Source organism: Pleuronectes platessa, chromosome 3, assembly GCF_947347685.1.
Source record: "Pleuronectes platessa chromosome 3, fPlePla1.1, whole genome shotgun sequence".
NCBI classification, from domain to species: Eukaryota; Metazoa; Chordata; class Actinopteri; order Pleuronectiformes; family Pleuronectidae; genus Pleuronectes; species Pleuronectes platessa.
This window is the reverse complement of record NC_070628.1, coordinates 15,977,370-15,993,208: the sequence shown is the minus strand read 5'-3', so window position 1 is coordinate 15,993,208 and position 15,839 is coordinate 15,977,370. Positions and strand designations below refer to the sequence as shown.

Here is a 15,839-nt window from a genome sequence, read left to right as displayed (position 1 = left end):
TTAATAATATGCAATTTTTTTGGAGAACCGAGTATATAAATCCCCTCTTGCTCTTTATTTCCTAACAATCAGCAAATATTTTTGCTTTATGCCTGTTTTTGTATTTTTTACATAAAAAGAATATGTGAGTGTCTGTCAACGATATTCATCCAGCGTGCTCTGGCAAGTACACATTCATTTTTCTGAGTGAGGAATTTGTGGCTTCATATGGACATATAGTTTGTGTCTTTTTATAGGAAGGAATATGCATGCCTGTGTTTGTATGTGTGTGTGTTTTTATGAGATGATTACCACTGTCAAATTGTGTATTTTTTGGGCAACGGGTGAGAGTCACTATTTATAAGATTGTACTGAGTCGGTTGAAGTGTGTGTGCCATTGTAGCCAAAGAACGCCATTTGGCCAAAGCCCAGGTTGTGTGTCTGCGTGCGTTTGTGAGTGAGTGTGTGTGTGTGTGTTTTGAAGAGAGAAGCAGCAGAGACGCGAGTCTCCTGCTCTCAGGCCGCAGGCTGCGGTCGCCTTCACCGTCTGCCTGAACACTAGCACCCCGTCGGACCTGGCTGCCAAACACACACTCGCATACAAAATGCCAGTGCTTACAGACAGCCAGTACTATTGCAGCCACCTTCACACCCATACACACATATACAAACACAGCTAAATAAAGATGCACACATCCGGTAAGAAAAAAAAAGAATAACAACTCTGTCATCTTTGTAGCACACTTTCACACATAGAGCCAAACATGGTTTTAGTCACGATTACGTACAAACACCCACACAACACACACACTCGGCCAAGCAGTATCATAGATACAGTTTGATACAGCCAAACATTGTTGTATCTCAGCCACCATCATGGATACACACACTCACACCCGGCCAAACATTGCTGTAGCCTCCAGTGCGCATACTCTACACACATCGCCAAAACACTGGCTGTGTAGTAGTTTTTCCCCCCCGCATTGCAAAAAATAACTGTTACAGCAAACACACGCACACAAACACACACACACATGAAAGAAATTTCACAGCCAAATCCTGCAAATACACAGTACCTCACCATTCGCTGGCTACGTATACAAACACATGCTCATGACCTAATATTATCTCAGCTGGAATTTTCTGGAAATTTCAAACAGTGACTCAACCAGCTTCACACACACATATATGTATATACAGCAAACCTCAGCCTCTGCCCAAATACACACACACTCTCTGCTCAGGCACAACTCTTATGATAGACGCTAACATGAGTATAGACAAATGCTATCACAACCGCCTCAACCTCTCTCTCTCTCTCTCTCTCTGCCATTCTCTCTATTGCTGACACACACACACACACACACACACACACACACACACACACACACACACACACACACAAACACGCGCTCTCAAAGTCTCGGTCCCGGCCAAACACCTCACACGGCCTGAGCCAAACCCTGGCAGTGGCTCGGTCTGTCTGTGTCTGTGGCAGTGACAAGGCCGAGGTAGCAGGCTCTCCTGACGTCGACTGAGATAATCTGTTTGACTGTTTGAGTTGTGATTTTTTTTCTGTAAATTTGTTTCCCAAATATAATTGATTTTATCAGTTCAATGACTTGGAATTGATTAAAACTGAGACTGTGCTGCAGAAAAAGAAGAATCTGGGTCAGTGAGTTCTGTTCAGCGATTTAATCACTTTTAACATTTAGCACATAATATTTGTACATGATGCTCTACAAAATTATAGTTTCTTAGTTTTCTTACTTCAGGAGATGTGAGCAATTCATATGTGAATGAAAGAATAATGTTGGTAAGATCTTACCTTACCTTTTCACTTTTGTTTTATAATAAATTATAAATTAGTAGTTTTAATTTATGTAATTAAAACAATTACCTAATTTCCATATTTTCACAATATGAGGGCACAATGGTCCATGAACAAAATCAGCATTAAATATTTATTTGTGATATCATATAAGTAATTTAAAGGTTCTCAAAAAAATGCTGGTGGTGATTGAAAGAGATTATTATGTCTGACAATTTCATTTATGCAATTGAGGGAGGATGTTGAAATGGGGCAAAATTAGTTTCTAACATTTAATCTCAATAAGATGTGTCATGAATATTTTTTCTTCCTCACACTGACGTCGTTAGCAGTCCAGTTGTTGGATTGTTGTTATGCTCAGTTATTTACTTCACAGCACTTTAGTGAAACACACAGCTGCTTGGAGGGGCTTCCCAGTGCCGCTATTCACAATGTGGACTCACTCTCTTATCTTAACTGGCTAATACAGAGCGCCTCTGTACCTCTATCTGCCTGCAACGAGCCAATGCTCAGTTTAAGCCCTGGCTGGGGCCGAGCGGGAATAACGGGGGGCAAACCACTGTCTGCAAACCTCTGAGGGTCACCTCTGTGACCTCTCTTGGCTCTCACTTACTTTTAATTTACCAATGGATTTATGTGAGCAAACAGATGCTGTTACAAAGATTGTGTGGTTGTGTATTTTTTCAGTCACGTAATGAATGACAAGATGCGCTCATTGTTTGTTTTTGTTTGGTTTGCATTTTGTCAGTCTTTAGCATCTCTGTCTTCCTCACTCCTCTTTGATCCTGAGCACACTTTTGTTTTGTCTCCTTAAACATCGCCCTCATTGTTACTCTCACAGAGGTAAAGCCTCCGCTGATCTCTTTTGTTTATATTGTAGGAGACACAGAGAGAGGGAGAGTGTGTTGGAACGGAGGAGAGGCTGCGATAGTGATTGTACTGTTTGGCAGCGCCCGGGCCCCGTTGGTGTGGGAAGAAGAGAAAGACGTCTTGTGTTTTGTTTATGACAGAGTGGCAAAAGCTGCCATGGGGAATCTCTGGGCTTGCCGTCAGGCTTTCTCAGGCTGTTCTGCAGCCAGCCAGCCTTTGAGATCATCTCTGTTACGGGGCATAACGCACACCGTAGCTGAAGCAGAGCAAACCATGCTGCTACTACACACAACCTCCCTGTTTCTCAGGCACCTTAGATAAATAGCAACAAAACAGACAAGGCAAATGTATCTGGGACTCTTGTCACTGAAATACTGGCAAAGAATAAAGGAGAGGAGATGAGCTGTTGAACACTGGCTAGTGCATTATTTTTAGTGTTTTATTAAGAGTGAATGGCTGGTATTATATTGGAGATAGTGATCTTTTGGCCCTGAAGTGCCAAAGGTCTGCCAGAGAACCACAAACTGGCAAAGCGCCTTTAATAACCAACGAATGGAGTTTATTCTAATAGACTTATTCCACAGCCAAGTTTAGATATAGTTGTCACTGTAAGTCTGACTACCACTTTGTTGGGTCCACATATACACCATCTGAGGAGAAATAATTAGGTGCTTCTCATAGTGTTCAGTGGACTATTTGATTTATAACCTTTGTGCTGTTTGAGCTTAAACTCATCACATTTCTGATTTATTTAAGGTTGGAAAAATACAAGGTTTCAAAAAAATAAAACCCTCATTTGTCAGGTCCAAAGTTAGCTCACTGCACTTAGTGAGACTTTGGACCTCATTCTTACTGCTTTTATTTTCTCTCTCTCTCTCTTCTCTCTTCTGTAAGCTGTAAGTGCGATCATGAAAAGACCTTTTAAATGTGTTTCCAATCAAAAGTGCAGTACAGGAAATTTGCAGTCACTCCGAGGGAGGTGTGAAATGTGCTCGCCGTGCCATTTCTGCCATGACCGCTCCACACACCACGCTCTGCTCTGCCAGATCCCGCCTCCCTCTCGCTGTAGCAGTAGTCATGTCTTGGACGACGCTGTGAGAAAGCCCAGAGAAACCCTAGTGTGCTGCGGCCAGCCCCCCCACTCCCCACCAGCTAAGTCAATGACCACGGGAAGGATTCACAAATAAAAATCCCACTTGTGTTCATCGCTATGGAAAATTCCCTGAGTATCCTGGATTGATGAGGGAAAAAAGAGCTGAAATGTGGGAGAAAGAATAGAAATAGTGCAACAGAGAAAAGGAGATCCATCCCGACAGCCATGGCTGACATGATGAATGGCTTGCAACGTATTAAAAGTTGACAGGGTACTGATGGATTCCACAGGTTCCCACTGCTCCGTGGCTCAGCACTTTTTTTGTTTTCCTGTGAAAATAATCTGTTGTTAATTACTTCCTGGATCCCTTCTCAGGCTCCCATGACATCACAAGGGCCGGGTGGACTGTCCTTGTAAGTGTTTTTGTTTGTGTCTGTGTGCGCGCACAGCTTATAGGATGACCCTCAGCGGTGAAGTGAGCATTGAGTTTTGATTAAATGAAATCTCGACTCTGAGGAGGGGGTCAGTCAGGTCTGTGTGTTTTTTTTTTTTATCGTGTGCGGTGGGAACAGGGCCCACAATGGCTAAGAAAAGCTCTCGACATGCAGAGCGGTTTTGGCATCAGTACATGTTCGCTGAAGGCTCTCGTTTAGCTGTGTCCGCATCTTCCTCTGTCTGTCTGTCTGGTGTCAGGGGCACACTGAGGTGGCTAAGTATCAAATCTGACGGGTTAAGATAGAGGGAGAGCCCCATCACATTAGAGAGGCAGAGCAAGCGGGTGTCTTCTCACACTATTCTTGGCTTCGGAAAAAGGTCTGTGTATTTGGATTGCTAATGGTATCGGGCTAGCCAAAGCCCTGTTGTGTGCTCATTTGCTCCAAAACACACACACTTGCACGCACGCACACGCACAAACACAAACAAAAACATAAGGCAAACATTAGGATGTCACAGACTTACGTAGATTGATCCAAAACCGCAGGGTCTGCATTTATCTCAGGAGACCATGATGACACAAACAGACTTGAGGGAAGATTGAAAAAAAAAAGAGCAAGGCAAGTCAAAGACAATGTTGTTGTTTGGTCTTTCCTCAAAATGACCAGTGAAATCTGGCCTTATTCGTGATGCGATGCCTTTGTCCTAGAAACACCTCCTGCTTTTCTGGTTTTCACACAGCGATCATAAGCCTCAGTTTTTCTGGCTGCGACTGACTGGGGAGAAAGTGAAAACCCCCTGAACATTTCTGGTCGTCCCGCATCTGTTCCCTTTTGTGTGGAGAGTTTCAGTGTGGTAGATAAATTATTCCAGTGAAATCGAGAGACCCTTATTGTCGCGGAACAGACAAAATGAGGCAGTTTGTGTTATTTGGCTCAATTATCAGTTTTTTCTCATACTCTTTGTCTTCTCTTTTCTTTTTTTTTGAATGAACTCAGCCATCAGATTTGTTCTGTTTCCCCTCAGGTGAAGCTCTCAATTGTAAAGACACAGCTGATAGAAAAGCAGCTTTGTATTTTTTTTTTTTTATGGAACACAGAAATCTCATTGTTAAATTAGCGATTGCATGTTATTTTTTTCTTTTGGTATTCCACTTTGATACAGAATGTATTATTTTGAATGACAACTTCCTTTGTGTAGTAATTTTAATTTCCATAAAAATTATGGTTTTATCAATCACTGTAAGATTACAATTTTTCAAAGTGATTTAAGGAAATCATAATATATATTATTATATAAAAAAGTATACACTTAAAATTATAGCAAATTAATATATTAATAAAATAATTTAATAATTTATATCATATTTTTAAACATACATATATATTTATATGTGACTATTCTGTCTAATTATTGAGCTTTACAGGAAGGTATTTACAGATTTGCTTAGTGTTTTTTCCATTTAGTTTGAAGGAAAAAAGGGCGTTTTCACACACCGCTGAACTCAGTATAATGCCTACTGTTGAGATTTAATTACACATTAAAACACACTAACGATTGTCATATAAAAATGGGTGTGGGCTAAGCCAAGCACGCAGTGATAAAAACTTTATTCTTTACTTGAGCTGAGTTGGCTTTTTTACATTTTTTTATTCGGAAAGAAAACCTCGAGAGAACAAGATGAGGGGAGAAAAAGAAGAAGAAGAAGAAAATAAAAGAAAGGGGTTATTGAGAAAGGAGAGAGTCAGAAGCAGCGAGGGGGTGGTATTGTCTGTATTAATACTGTGTCTTCCCAGTGCCGGGTCTCTTTTCAGGCTTTTGTAGAGGCGCCAACCATGAAATGTGTCTGTCCCCAAAAACCATATACCCACTCAGGAGGGTTTCCCGACCTCAGAGAGACAGAGAGGAGGAGGAGGAGAAGAAGGAGCAAGAAAAAGAGTGCAGTGGCCAATGCTCACTATCAGGCACGCCAGCCAGAAAGGAGGGCGAGCCAAGGAGCATGGCTTATTCACCGGGCTGCACTCACAGCGAGGCTCTGGCATCAGCTGCTTAGTCTGGCTAACAGTGCTATTCAGCACCATGCAGCCATAGTCATGCAAGAATGAGAGTCACAACATCTTAAATCCAAAGCATCATTGCTTCTCTTTTTCTTTATTTTAATTCCGTTTTTCCGTTAGTTTTCCTTGTGGCTTTGTTTCTTTTTTGTAGCTGCCAAGAGAGTGACGTAAAGTCAGATTTGGGACAAACAGGTACAAAAAAAACTGTTTAATTTTATTTTCACATGCTGGTGGAAGAAGACATTTATGTGGGTGAATTTACTGAGTGAAGGGGTCTGATGTTCAGAAAGTGAGGGGAGGTGTGAGAGGAGTTGTGTCGGTGGCTGATTTTGGCACGATGCTATCTCTCTGTATGGAAGACGCCAAATTTTCATACACAGCTCCTGCCAACCTCCTCCCTCTGATCCTCGCTTTCTTCTCTTTTCTTTTCTTCCTTTCACTTGTTCCCCTTTTCTTTTATTCCTCTTTAGGGTTCAAATGAATACCCTCCCCTAGCCTCATTAGCACCCCGGACTCCTGTTTGCAGCTACAGAAAAATGTATAATAACTTGTAAGCACAAACATTTTAGCGCTCAATAGGACCATTATCCTTGGTTTTCATGAAAGCAGGCCATCACGGGCTGTTAGAATTGACTGTGAGTTTTTTTTTTTTTTTCATTAAGAATGCAAAGACGCTTCGCCACTAACCATTCGGTTGATAAATCTTTACAAAGACTGACATTCGGTCTTTTTAACGATATCTTTGCATTTCAGTTTTTGCGTTAAGTTGATAAATTTAGATTCATTTTAGTAGCATACATGGGAACACGGTGGACTTGACCAGGTCATGAATGTCCATGCTTCAGTTAAAATGTCTTCCCAGTGTCGCAGCCGGCCAGTCGTCCTCCTTGAGAGACAACCTTCACAAGGGCATTGTTTGGGGTTTGTTACACCATGAGAAGAAGAGCAGTTCAGAGAATTCAGAAAGCGGGATGGGGGGGCTGGTGGTGGGGGGGAATGAGGGAGCTCGCTGAGAAGCACAACAGAATGCAGAGAATCAAATTTGGCATGCGTCTGTGTAAGCGAGTAAGCTTCAAATCAGTTTGGACACAGATCTAGGACACTAGACGGAGAGAAGAAAGCAGGATGAAACGGGATAGGGAACGACATGGGATTGAGAGGGGGATAGTGTGTATATGTGTATATGTGTCTTTAACGGACGGGGGGGGTGTAGTTAAGTAGAGGATGAGATGGGGGTAGGTGGGTGAGTTGGGGGGTGGGAGGGGGTGTTTGTGAGTGTCCCTCAATGACGACTTGAAAAACAGGCCGGTAAATAAATGGAGTGGCAGTAAACAAGGCTCGGCGCTTTATCAAAAGACTCCATTCATCTGTGAACAGGAGAGTCTCTCTTTTCTCTGAGGAGACAGAGAAAGGAACCCGCTGACGCTGACGAGAGGACGGCGCTCGTTTAGATAACAGGATGAGTTTGGAGTGGAATGGTTTTGAGGGGGTGCTAAGCAGGTGGGAGGTGGACACAGTCTTAACGAGTGGGGTAAGGTGGGGGTAGAGATAGTGTGTTTTTGTTTGTATTTATCACCGGCGCGGATTCAGGGAAGGATTGCGTTTTTTGGGGTTAATGTTGCGAGATAGGCCGATGACGGTATGTGTTTTTGTGTTCAGTACAAAGCGGCGTAGGGGGTAGTGCGCTTTTTGGCAAGGCTTATGTGCCTGTATGAGCAGTTGTGCGCTTGTATATTAGAGTGAATATGTGCATATGTTTCAGTTTGCAGACCATGTTGTGCTGTATTTTGCATTATTTACATTCTTAAGAGCCAAACAGTGGGTCTTTAATTTAATACGACTTACAGTTTGGAAGGAGCAGAAACTTGGGGTCTCAGGGACACTGTGGTGAACTGGCCACAGCACGGTAGTGTGCACTGCTTACTCCATCAGCTGCTTCATAATTCAGCCTGTCAGCCCGTCAACGGAGGGAGCCAAGTGTGGTCTAAGTGCTAAAAAGTTATTTTGTGCATTTCCATCATGCAAACTTTTTAATTAAGAGGAGATGATTTTATGAATATAGAGATCAGGATGAAGTCACCTCCAACCACTTAGTGGATTATGACTGACAGAGAAGCCAAAGGCCACCTTTCAAATGCTTTAAATTAGCTTATATAATGTAACTCGATCGTGAACGTTAACAATTCTCAGCCCATTTTAACTGGCTACTAATTGTTTGAAAGCAGACCTTGTTTGTCGACGTGGCCTTGCACTGTAAGCTGTTCATCAGACTGTTGCTTTAACACGACTCATTAGTCAAACAAACTCAACACTTTTCAGTTACAATTTCAGAGTTACATTGACCTTTTTATACATTTTCTCATGAGCCTCTTTTAAAAAGCCCTTTGTGCAGGTGTCAGCTGCATTCAGCAAGTACACTCTTCATTTTTCATTTTTAATTTCCTTCTATTGTAATATCTTTATCTAAGCATACATTTTTAATTTGACTCCTCTAAAACAACAGGATTGATTTTAAGATTACAATAGCGCTCGGAAACCCCCCTTTTTTTCTCTCTCGAGCCTCTGTCTTGCCACCCCAAAGTCCCCCCCCTCTACCCGCCGCCTGTTCGCTTCACGTTTATTGGACCCAAATTCGGCTGGAACCATGGCAACCAAGGCTCCCAGGGAACCTTGCCTGGGTAGAATCCAAGGTGGCTCCGGGGTGGCACTGCCTGGCGACGTCGGCGGGCTGTCGCAGCTGCAGGTTGCCACGACGAGGCCGGCCTTGCTCTGGCGTGTCACAGCAGCGACGGGAGTGGTAGCCCGCTAACCTCCGTTAACTAACTACCAGCTAACATGACCCGCCGTATCTGGTGACATTAGCCACCACTTCCACTGCTGCAGGCCTCGGCAACTACAGCACGGGGGAGAAGCAGGGGAAGCGCTTCACCAGTACGCATATTGATGTGGCATGGCTTGGTGCCCAGTGCTGCCTCCCACATGAGAGAGAGAGAGAGAGAGAGAGAGAGACAGGAGAATGAGAGGGAGAAAGAGAGCATAGAGATGCATTTTCGATGTATAATGTATGAGCATATACGTTCTTTTTTTTTTAACAATGCCTTTCTCCTGTGTAAATATTCAGCTGCACATATTTGGCTCAATGTTTCTTACTGTAACGGTTAAGATATTTAAATGCATGATTATGATGTGCACAGCACTGTGCATCTGTTGAGGCAATATGGTTTTGTGAGTGAAAGTGGAAACCATCAGAGAGCCGAGGCTGTGAACGCAAGATGAAATTCATTCACAAGATTTGGATTGTTTAACTGTATTTTTCTATAGATTCCCTTTTTTTTTCTCTGCATAGCCGAGTGTGAGAGTGTATGGTTTCCTGTGTGAAAGTGAATGTATGGTCAACTGCCTCAACCCGTTTATTTGGAAATGAAACAAGCAGGTGACACACAGACTCCTCATACATGCTGTGATGATTATTTTTGTGTGATACCGATTGTATCCTAAATAGAAAATACACTATCTTCACCTCCTCTGGATACTGTAGAAAACCTGCAACACTTTAAGGTAATGGTTTAACATGTAGTTCATCCATCCACCTTTCTCCACTCGCACACATAAAACGGAAACATGGCTAGCCCCTGGTTCGGCTGGTAGTGGTAACCATGTGGCACTCATTGGGCTTTCCCTGCTGTGGCACAGAGAACCCAGGAGAGTGGAGCTTGCTGGGTTCTAGTGACTTTGAGCATCTTTATTCTTTGTTGTTTCAATTTTCTCCTGCCCTGATATTTGACGATTTAACTGACCATACTTGGCAATATCAAGTGTTTTTGATACTCTTTGGCACATAATTTGGGGTTGAACATCAATAGAGTTGTCATTATGGTCATAGATAGATACTGTAGCAGACTGCCATTGTTATTATATTGCTATGAAAAGTAAATACAGCAAGTTATCAAATGGTGATTGACATTGTGAGAGAAATTCTTAAAAGGCCTGTGATTCAGTTTTTCTTATTATCAGTACAGAAGTGCAGTTTAGGCAGCCGTCTTCCTCCCTCCGACAGAGACTTGACGCTGTAGTGTAGCCTGACTAAAAGTCTGCTGCTCCCCGTTCAGTGCATTCCAGATTGTAACTGCACAGAGGGTGGGTTGGGCAACACATTCACTCTGCAGGGAAGGAATGGATATCTCATCACCCTGCTTTCTTAAGCTATGAGTCAGTATCCGTAATTGGTCATGGGCCAATCACTGCTACAGTAGGTTTCCACTTGGTTAAAGTAGCAGTATTCAATACGCCTGAGCCTGGGTTCAGATGGACGAGGTAGTTTGTGAAGGGATTTATGGACAGTTTAATCAGAATTTAGTATTGCGAGTGTCCTTGTAGTTCAATCTCTGCCATTTTTAAAACCACTCATTTGCCTCTGTGTTTTTTTTTTCTCCCTCTTTGTGAGGACAAAGTCTGTGTTTCTTCCTCTCTCCTGTAAGCCAGTTCAGCCAATGGCAGGTAAACCGTGGATTCGTCATGCGAGGTGTGTAAGGAGATATGGTGTGTGATCCATGACTGTGCTGGAGGCAGTGTGCATGCTGAGTGCTGCCAGCCAGTGTAAAGAGGCCAGATGTAGAAAGTTGTACACAGGGAGAAAAGTTTGAAACTACTGTGTGAATAAGAGATGGAGGATTATTAAGCTGCTCCATGCTTGTTTGTCTCTTCTTTTTTATTTTTTTGCTCCAGTCCCTCTCTCTGTTCCTCCTGACCTGAAATTGGGGGTTAGATTGAGGATAGTGACGGACTAATGAGCCCCCTTTCCTGCAATTACCCTCCTCTCTCCTATTCTCTCTGTCTCTGTTTCCATCTCTCTCTCATATTCTGTTTCTGTCAGCCCCTCTCTCCCTCTTTTTTCTGTTTCTCCTTTTTTTCACTGTCGCCCTCTCAGAGAGTAGTGGTAAAGCAAGGTGGCACTTTTTCTTTAAAAACAATGTGATGGTCAATTAAAAAAATCTGGTCCTAATTTGTGGAAAATTGCTATCTGAGATGTTGGATGGGAATTCAGCTTTTTTTTATTAAAGAAAACATGGAGAGCTGTGCTCCCTTTCTCTCTGTTCCCTCCTTTGTTTTCATTTGATCAGGGTTTTTTTTGTTGGCTTTCTCTATACGTGAGTTTAAAATAGTTTAATCACAGTTTTCTCAGAATCAAGCATACAGTTTTCATTATGTGTAATGAGGTTTGGAAAGTGTATTTTGCTTTATACTGTACATGAGTCTTGGTTATTGGGTCGTTGGCAGTGGCTCCTGGTATACAGGCTAATTATTTCTTTCCATTCACTCACTTTGTGGTCTAAACTGCTTCTTGAACACAGGACTTTTGTGTATGCGTACCAGTGTGTTTAACTAGAGGTGTGCATGTAAAAGAACATAATTTTTTTTTCCTTTCATGGTGTCTGGCTGCTGTTTGTGTTTAGTTTGGTTGCTAGCCTGCAGTGTCTTCCTCCCCACTGTGTGCTGGACATGAAATAGAGCAGAATCGTCAAGGGTTTGGTTGCCCTTGATGCTTTTTATTTCTTTTGGCTTGATGTATTTGTAAGGACTGAATACCCCCCAGCCCTCAATGAGGATATACAGTAGATATGTGTAAAGTTTCCTACACACTCTTTTAGCAAAGTGAGATTATTACGTTAAAATGTTTTTCAGCTTTATTTCCTTTTTGTCGGTTTAAAAATATATTTTTGTCCCTTTCAAAACTTAAAGCTAGGCTTGGTAAGCCTTGACAATCTTGCAAGAGCAGGCTGCACTTTGAAAAAATGCAATCGATATATCCCAGCCCTTCTCATTGGCCCTCTTGTCAAGCTACGCCCGCAAAACACATGAACGGGCACTACCTGACAACTGCTAGAAGCCAACTTTTTTGTCAGTCGGCTCTTGAATTCTGGCTATCGTCTCTGAATCAGCGGTGTATGTATCTTTAGTTTGTGGAGGATTTTATTTTCGACTTTTCGGCAACTTTATTTACTGATGGTTATCGGGACATATTTCAAGAAACAAGCTTAAATGTGTCATAGAAAGCCTAACCAACCCTAGCGTTAATTACTACTTACGTTAGTTACTCAACATTTTCACTCCCACCTTTCAGTTACATTGGCTCGTTTAAATAACAACAGGGTGACTTAGTGAGTCAGGCTGCAGCTCTGGTGGTTGGCATGTTCCTCATCTGATTACCTGGCTTTGAACAAGACAAAGTATCCCCACCAGCACCAGAGGTGCGACTCTGTAACCAGACCTAACCTTTGGACCCCCTGAGCATGTTAACTACAGTAGAGAATTTTGACAGGGCATCAATAATCACATTATGATTAACTCCTATGGTAAATGTCTTGCACAGGTGCTAATGGGATGCAACCTTATTTTCTAGCACCAACTGCTTCACATCCTATCTGCCTGCCTCGTGCCAAGTAAAAGTCAGTCTGGATGCTAAATCCCCGCCTATAGTGCACAGTGCTAACAAGTCCCAATCTAGGCTAACTAGCATACAGCTGCCCTCCATGTAGCCCGGTGTTACAGTAAGGTCAGCCCCGTGCCCGCCTAAGAGAGAGGAAGATGAGGAAGAAGATGGATGAGTTCTGACTGTATGTGAAGCATGTGTGGCTGTTGTTGATTAAAAGTTGTTGTTGTAATTGCGGGGCTTAAAATGCCAGGTGGCGGATGTGTCCTGTTAATCCCCTATCTAATTTCGAGGTCCAGGGGTGAAGCTCTTAATCCGAAACACACGCACAAATGCGCTCGCTCTTAGTCTTGCACACACATAAACACACATATGCACTTTCACAGATCCTCCCCGTAACACACATATGCCTGTACACATGTTCTCAGTCACTTTTAAAAAAATGCTTCAAACATATTATTGCACATAATTCAGTGTATAAAGGTATAGCAACACAATACATTACACACATGAACATATGTAGCTTCACAAGTTTGATCTCACCCCACGGATGCATTTTGAACTGTTTGTTTGTCATAATGGACTAAGCATACACTGTATGGCTGTTTTCATATAAGATAGCTTTAATTTCTGCAGCATGCTGTCCTCATGTCCGATAACTATATTCACACACACACACACACACACACACACACACACACACACACACACACACACACACACACACACACACACACACACACACACACACACACACACAGACAAACATGTCCTATATCATTTTATTTAAGTCCATATGATTATTTTTCTCTCTTCTCAGTTTTTTTTTCTATACTTCGTTTATTTTTATGACTTCAGCAGTTTAGTGTGGTGGCTGCCTCTCACTCAGGCCATGTACAGGTACACTTAAGATAAATGAAAGTGTCACAGTGACTGGGAGATAAGAGGTCTGACTGGCTGCTCCACCCTTTACCTCAGTTCACCCCTGCTCTTCTCCGCTCTACTGTATGTGGGTCAGGCACACATAACTGCACACAGTAGATAGCTACAGTATAACATGGGGGAGGCCTCATTTAGGAGGGGGTTGGGCGTTAGAGGTTTGATGACTTCGACATTTATTTAAGTTTACTTCATAAAGGCTTTTGTTAGGCTGTCTTTTTGTCCTTTAAGGTCTGAGGTTATATAAACCTACAGCTTTAAAATGTATTTGATCACTATTCTTTTCTCCATGCAGTGACAGGTTTCTGTGGCCCCAATACCCATCGATAGCTTTCCTTTTCGTACTTAATCGGCAGTATACGATTTGACAATCACCAGCTCTTCTCCACTAGTCTCCTACTCTCCATGTCTTTGTCTTTTTTGTAGCCTTCTGCCTCTTAGTGGCAGGTGTGGCGGCCATGTGGTTTAAGTATGTGTTGTAGTTTACAGCCTAAGTTGAGAAGGGTAGGAAAGAGGGAGGGAGGAGGAACCGCCTTGCCCTGGGCGTAGGGTCATCTCAGGTGAAATGTCTCTCTGGGTATGTGGGCATGGCCTCAGAGAAAGGGGAGGGGTCATAGGAGGAGTCATATGACTAATAACAAGATATAGAAAGTTTGTTGCAGGGGCAGAGATCAGTACAGTAACCAATTATCTCAGTACACACTTCCTGTACTGTGTATGCAGGAGCAGCTCCTAATAAAGGAAAAATATGCATCTGAGTTATACACTCAGCGACACAGACAGCATGAAATGTTGTGAATTCTCAGTTACAGCAGCGAGATGTGTGCTTGAAAAAGGTGCCTCATTAGGGGACCTCTGTCAGGGAAAAAAGGGGGGAGCGTTGAGAAGAAACTTTCAGAGAGAAGGAAGGAGAGAAAATATAGTTGGGGAGGGGGGTGACAGATGACTTCCAAAGTTCAGTTATGAAAAGAGGGCGGAGAGAAAAAATAGAAAGGAAGGGAGGGAGTGAAAGAAAGAGACGGGGAGAGAAGTGGGGAGGTGGCAAGAGAGAAGGAAACAGAAATGGCAGAGAGAGAGAAAGAGAGAGCAGGAGGAGAAGAGGAACGTAAGAGAGAAAGAGAGAGAGGGAGAGAGGGAGAGAGAGAGAGCTTCTCTGCAGGGCGGGTTTCCTGAGGTCACAGTACTGAATATCACAGAGGAATGTGGAATGCTGAATCGTTGCCAAGCCAAACACACCGGCCCCACCACCACCGCCCCCAATGGCTGTCAAGGGCTGCTTTATGTACACACAAAGACACACAAGCATGCAGTCATATATGTGCATGAGCATACACTGTATACAGTGGAGTCACACAAACTGCCCAGCACCCACTGAGATGGCATATTCCTGCACAGGCCACTGATACAGACACTTGTAGAAACATCCAAGCTGTCAGCACCTGCAGAAGATGTTATTTTTTGTAAGTGTAGTTGACGGTACAGACCTTCAGTGATCAGAGACCAAGTGTGGGTACATTTCTATGATTACTCGACTGGGATATTTTGTTCACAAACGAGTGTTCTTCAGAAATATTTTCATTAGTCTGTGTGTGTGGAGGGAATATCATAATCGACCATGACAGCATAGCTGAAATGCAGGGAACTGTAAGTTATTACAGCTGTGACACACACACACAAAAAACACACACACACATATAGACACGTGCATGTGCATTTGCACACAGAGTGAATGACTCATTCACCGCAGGTTGGACAAACATGTTAAAACACACTCACACATAAACTGATCCTGTGACTCATACGTCGTGCACACACATGCTCAACCAGCATTTGATATTTTGTCAAGGACTTAGGTTATATCCGCCGTCGGCTAAAAATAAATGCAGCAAAGATTTAGAGGGGAGATCACCTTTGAAGAATTTATTTCGTACAAGTGATGAAAAGACAGCGACAGATAAAGTGCTCATCCGAGGGCCAAGAATCCCGTCCGTTTGTCCTCAGTTTTTGTGCCAAGTCGAATGAGAATCATTCCGAACATTTGCAATTGATTAAGTCGAGCTGAGACGCTGCGATACAGACGTTCAGACTCAGACAGGTTCAACCGGATGGAGGATGGGCTGCGCCGTAGGCGAGCTAAGGGAGAAGACAGGATTATCTGTGTGGCTCTTTTTAGTGTTCATATATGAGTCCTCATGATTTACTTGT

At 42.9% G+C, this 15,839-nt stretch overlaps 1 protein-coding gene across 12 annotated transcripts in view; it reads left to right on the top strand.

The window, feature by feature from the left end:
• LOC128437050 (nuclear factor 1 X-type) overlaps positions 1-15,839 on the top strand; it is a 108,699-nt gene that overhangs the window by 42,152 nt on the left and 50,708 nt on the right. The gene's annotated exons all lie outside the window — the stretch shown is intronic.